Source organism: Mchenga conophoros, linkage group LG9, assembly GCF_057382185.1.
Source record: "Mchenga conophoros isolate Kocher_MC1m ecotype Shallow Benthic linkage group LG9, M_conophoros_male_GT1.1, whole genome shotgun sequence".
NCBI lineage: Eukaryota > Metazoa > Chordata > Actinopteri > Cichliformes > Cichlidae > Mchenga > Mchenga conophoros.
The window spans coordinates 14,940,617-14,946,769 of NC_140534.1; the positions used below are offsets into that span (position 1 = coordinate 14,940,617).

General features: G+C 38.7%; 1 long non-coding RNA gene across 1 annotated transcript; it reads left to right on the forward strand.

Moving 5' to 3' along the window:
* Nucleotides 1–4,539: 4,539 nt before the first annotated feature.
* LOC146567054 (uncharacterized) lies at nt 4,540–5,336 on the forward strand. The gene is made up of 3 exons (XR_014893865.1): nt 4,540–4,726; nt 4,842–4,958; nt 5,182–5,336. It is a non-coding gene; the product is annotated as an uncharacterized LOC146567054 (long non-coding RNA).
* The last annotated feature ends 817 nt before the right edge of the window (nt 5,337–6,153 follow it).

Sequence of the window (6,153 nt, forward strand, 5' to 3'; positions counted from 1 at the left end):
ATCCAGACTGTCTTCCAGGTGATATGTGGAACATGTCGGTTCCAGTAAGATATTATATATATGGGAGAGACATGATATCTTCTTGGAATAAACTACGTATTCTCTTATTGCTGTTACCAAGTTCCTGTGAAAAGCAGATTTTTCCCACTGCTGACTCAGCTGGATCAGGGAGAGTGACTGAGGTAGATATTGAACTGTCAGTGTTTTTATATAACATTAAAGTACCTGAGGGTATGGCACCAAGCACCATTGAGAATTCCCAAACACTTACGGGAAATTATATAGTGTAAGGAATTCATTGTAAGTAAGTCGTACTCCCTCTTTATTAACCAGCTGAGCCACCAATAGGATCCCATTTTGGACCCAAGTTTCCAGGAAAAGTGATTTGTTTTGAAATAAAATATCTCTGTTGTTCCAGATGAGTTATATGTGTGGTGAGAAGTTGTGTTTATAAATGAGGGTCCACGCTAAGAGGACCTGCTTATGGTTTTTCCATATAAAATTAAAGAGCATGCGGTCGATGTCTTTACTAATTTTCACGACAGCGTGTACCAGTTCCCACGAATATCCAACAACCTCGCACAGCCATTGAAGTGGAGTGGACCAACATTCCACAGGCCACAATTGACAATCTGATAGACTCCATGCGACGATGTGTTGCACTGCATGAGGCAAATGGTGGTCACACCAGATACTGACCGGTTCTGGGTCCCCAGACCCCCAATAGCGCAAAAAACTGCACATTCCAGGGTGGCCTTTTGTTGTGGGCAGTCTGAGGTACACCTGTGCACTACTCATGATGTCAGATCAGCATCCTGATGTGGCACACCTGTGAGGTGGGATGGATTATCTCAATATGGCAGATGTGCCCACTACCACACATTTGGACTGATTTGTGACCACTGTTTGGGAGGGATGGTTATATTGTGTATCTGGAATGAATTTTAGGTCTCTACATCCATCCCATGGGGAATGGGAGCAGTAACAAAGGTGTTGCGTTTATATTTTTGTTGAGTGTAGATCCAAAACCAGTCTAATGTTATTAGAAATGTGTCTGTTTCTCATAAAGCCTGATTGTGTCTCATCGATAATTGTATCCAAAAACTCTTTAATTCTGTTAGTAAGTACTAAAACCATAATCTCATAGTCATTATTGAGCAGACAGACGGGTCTCCAATTATCAATAAGAAGTAAGTCTTTGTTTGGCTTTGGAATAAGTGTTATGAGACCCTGAGTAAGAGTAGGAGGGAGGGTGTTATTCTCTATACTTTCTATGAAAACCTGCAGTAAGAACGGAGCCAGGAGATTAGAAAATGATGTATAAAACTCTGCAGTTGAACCATCTGTGCCAGGAGATTTGTTGGCCTTAAGTGCAGAAATAGAATTACAAACTTCCTCCACAGTCAGAGGGCTGTCACAGAGACTTCTATCTTCCACAACAATAGTTTTTAGGTTTTTAATATTATTGAGAAACAGTGTTGAGACATCCTCATCATAGTTTGAGTTGTACAGTTTAGTATAGAATTTGGCACAGAAATGTGAAATTTCTCTAGGATTGTCAGAGACAGTGCCATTAATATTTAGTTGGTTTTGGATCTGTATTTTTCAAGCCTGAAAAAGCAGAATTTTGTTCTCCCTCCTCCAGCCACCTCTTCCTGGATCTTACAAAAGCACCCTCAGCCTTGCATCGATATATATTAGCGTATTGTCTGTCTTGTTTTAATATTGGTTTAAAATGGAGCACTGTAACAAAAAATAATTTCCCCCAGGGATCAATAAAGTATTCTGATTCTGATTCTGATATAAACCGTCCAATTTATTTTGAAGGTCTAGTAAAGTTAATTTATCTTCCTCTGAGATTTCTTCTGGGGATTTCTGGTAATAAGAGGCAATTTTGCTGATCACTTCTTCCTCTTCAGCTTTCCTTGATTTAATAATTTGACTCCCATATCTTCTCAAGAATTTGCATGCTTCAAATTTAAAAAGTTCCCAATTGGTACAAAAGGACTTCTCTGTGTTAGCTTTATTCCATAATGAGCCATTAATTTATTAATCTGCATTCTAACCATTTTATCTTTTAGTAAGGAGTTATTCATTATTTCTTCTAAGGAGTCAAGTAATTTATCATTTTCAGATTTATTATTGTAACCATATATATTTGCTGTAATGAAAGTACTGTTATTGTGTCTAATTATTGAACAAAGGTAGTGTCTAGTAGTAGCGACTGCTGTCTCCAGGTAGAAACAGCAGTGATACACCTGCTGCTGTCAGACCTGCAGGTATCAGGCTGTGATGTTTTCCTTTATAGTGGACAGAAATATTTGGAGTGGCACAAATAATTTGTGTGGCATCTTATTGAATGCAGAACAGCTGATTGTTCTGTAAATTGTTTGAAATGGTTATAAAAAAGGGGTAAAAGGTAAATGGCTGCAAAAACTTTGTTGTTTGCAAAACTTTTGCATATGATTTTAAAATTGTCAATTAATATTTGCATGTAAAATTATGAAATGTGATTCATTAAACATGTTTGTGGTTGTTACAGTAAAATATATAACTTTTTCTACTCGGATTTTATGTTTTTGTCTGATTTTAGATCAATTGTGTCAGTACAGTATGTCAAAATGAGAACATGACTGTAAATTCAGACATGTGAGGTTGTGCTGAAAAGAATGATGCCAAACAAGGCAAAGTAAATCGTTTGTAAAGGTGAAATATGGAGGTAAAATCAAAAGTAGTTAAAATTGGCCAATTATCCCCTGGAGCCCAGAGGGTTAAACGTTTTTTTAAAGTAACGCTATAGTTACTTTTCAAGTAATTCATTACTTTCAGAATCTTGTAACTCAGTTACTAACTAAGTGACTTATTTGAAGAAGTATCTAGTAACTATAATTAATTACTTTTTCAAAATAACTTGCCAACACTGTTTATAAGGAAGTGAGTCATTCGCAGGATTTGTGGAGTGTTCTGATGGTGAGAGATAGCAAACCACAGATCGTTCTATTGAGAGATATGGAGCCAGAGAGGCAGAGGAGAGGTTCTGTCATGTGGGAGTATTTTCAGTAGATTTTGGTCAGTTTTGGTTGGGTTTGCCAGCTTTGTGTTCTTGTTATTTGTTTTTTTGTGTTTATTTTATCTAAAAATGTAAAAACCTTAAATTGTCAAAACTCTGCTTTTCATAATATAAATATCATGAAATAACTTTACAAAGACTTCCATTTGACTGTTTACATTTAATGTAATAAAAAAATATTTTTAAAGTAATCTCAAATGTTATTCTACAAATGTGCAGCAACTTAATGTGTTTATTCTTTTTAGCTTATAGTCTGTGGAACCCAGGACGACCAGATACCTGCATCTCTACCAGTTTCTGTGCACTCCAGCCTTCTTTTTACAGCACAGTGTTAACTTTATGACCTTTCACAGCACCTCTGGAATCTGGATGGCCGACACCTGACAATCAGGATGAACCGTGTGTTTGGCTGATGTTTGTTTTTCTTTAAGAGTGTTTGTAAAGCACAGCACAGACAGACATGCGAATCGATCAAACTTTTCTACAAAACGTTATACCAGTCCGGGTCAGGAAGGGCGATATAGCACGGACCCGTCAGATGACTACGCCGGATGGAAACATAACCGGAAGCGTCCCAGGGACTTTCCCTTTGACCTTCATCCTGGAACCGACCTTTGACACTTGGATGTTGGCTTAATTTTTACCCAAAGAGAAGTTTGACCCTAACAAAAAAACACGATACTGTGATACTTTGATGTTTTTTTCAAATAATTTGGAGCGAGATTTATGTGACTGTTCATCTAAAATCCAGCAGAGAGTGAAAATACAAGAGCTGCTGCAATCCTCTGCATTAATGATCTCTGTTTCTCTCTTTCTGTGTGTGCATGTGTGTGTGTGCATGTGTGTGTGTGCGTGCGTGCGTGCGTGCGTGTGTGTGCGTGTGTGCTCACAGAGGGGAGGTCACAACAGGAGTTCCCTGAGTTGACACGTATGAAGCATAAAGTCAGTTTGGAGCAGTTGGTAAACACAGAAGTACATCCAATCTTGACTAAATTTCTTGTTTATCTACTTCATGCACATTGCACGCACAAGAATCCAAATCTCTGTATCACAATGATTTCATTAAAGCCTTATTATTTTATGGCGGCAATATCACATATTACCGTAGATCATTAATAGGGAACAAAAAAGAAGGATCACATCGGCAATGTTGCTGGGAGACAGAAGTCTTGACACGTACTTATAACTTAAACCACAAAAAACTCAGTTACAGCTGGTAAGATTTGTGGTATAAACCAGACTATCACAGTCTGCATCTTTACAGGGTTGTTTTCTGCTTTTGTTCACTCCTAGTGTGATTAAAAAACAACAAACACAGAGCCCACTAACTATTAGCCGCTTTCCCCCCTAAACAGTCAGTTGACTGAGAGAAACGCAATCCATTATTGTGAACGCTGAAGGAGATGTGCTCCAAGGTCAAACTTATATTTCCTTAACTTACATCCTATGTTCTGTTTAATTCCCTTCATGGCTTGATGGAAAAAATTGGTTAAACCATTGCTCAACTTATGTCTGAATGATGGCAGATAATTCTGATGAAACTGACCCCGTAAGAACTTTGCAGCTGAGTCGAGGGCTCGTGGAAATAAGGTCAGGAAGTGTCCGGCGTGACTGCGCGTGCGGGCGTCTGACAGACACACTAGTGCAACTCAGAGTGTGAGCAGCAACTCCTGTATACTAAACATAAGAAAAGTAATTTGTAGTGCTTCTCTTTTTTTAAACCGAGATTCCAGGGATCATGCTTATATGGTTTTCTTTTATTCAAAAACAGGTTAGTTTAGCGATCGTGTAACTGTGTCCTTGACCTTTTTACCGGCTTGAGAAGTTGGTTCCCTGGTGCAGATATCTGGGATGGTTCAAACGCCGAGTCTCCAAATGCAAACAAAAGGTTATTTTACACGTTATTTCTTAAATGTGTATAAATGGGATGATGACGATAAAAGTAATAAACAATAAATGTAAATCTGTTTTTTTAACTTTGCAGACTCATTTACCCACTCCAGTGACAGCGATAAAAAAAAAGATCATGACTTTAAAGAGATTATGAACAAAATGCATTACATTTTGTTTTTTGCTACATTAACAACTTTTCCAACTCTGATTCTCTGCAGGACCAACACGGACACCAGTTTAGACTGAAATCCAGTTCCGACGGCACACGCAACATGTTCAAGCTTGCACGGAGGCATCTTTCTTTCAGCTTAACGAGTGAACCGTCAGCTCGTTCAAACACACGTTAAAGTCCGTTTGGCTCGACACCACCGAACAGAAGCAGCAATATAACATAGCTAACATTAACAGTGCAGTGAATCCTGCTTGTGCCGTGATATTCAGGACTGCAAACCGAGCAGCATCACTGACTTTCAGCTTGTTGTGTTTGTGGATATATGACTGACTTTAATTATCCATAAAATCATCACATTCTCTGTAAGATTAAGGTCGACTATTGAACAGCGAATATTTTAAAGGCTTTAAAACCAAGTCAGTACAAACATCACTAATGTCACATAACTTTGCCGACATGTGGCCAACAGTAATGCTTTAATGTTCTTCATTATTAAACATTTGCACATAAATAAGTGACATAGTATTCAGTAAGGCGAGTTTATTTATATAGCACAATTCAACAACAAGGTCATTCAAAGTGCTTTACAGAGACATTAAAAAACAAAAATAAAAAGCATGATTTAAAATTGATTAAAAAGAATTTAAGCTTAAAAGTGTGGATTTGGTGCTTTATTCTATAAAGACACATCTCCTGGATGCACTGGTACGCATCTTCAGTGATGTATCCTAGGGTCATCAGGTGTTTCGGGTCTCTCTCTTTTGGCCACAGCTTGTATGATGTTGGAGACATCCTCATCAAACTTCTGCCACTCGCTCTGGCTGCTGGCTGGGGGCCACTTAATCCGCTGTTGTGGAACTACACTGCTTGGATTGGAGGAGTCCTGTGCATGGAGGGACTGGGCTCTGTGGGGTGCCTCCTGGCCGGGCTCCTCCTGCGTCTCACCAGGTTCAGGACCTGTGCGTTGCACCTCACTCTCCCGCTCCAAACATTTCATTCTAGCCTGATGGACATTTAG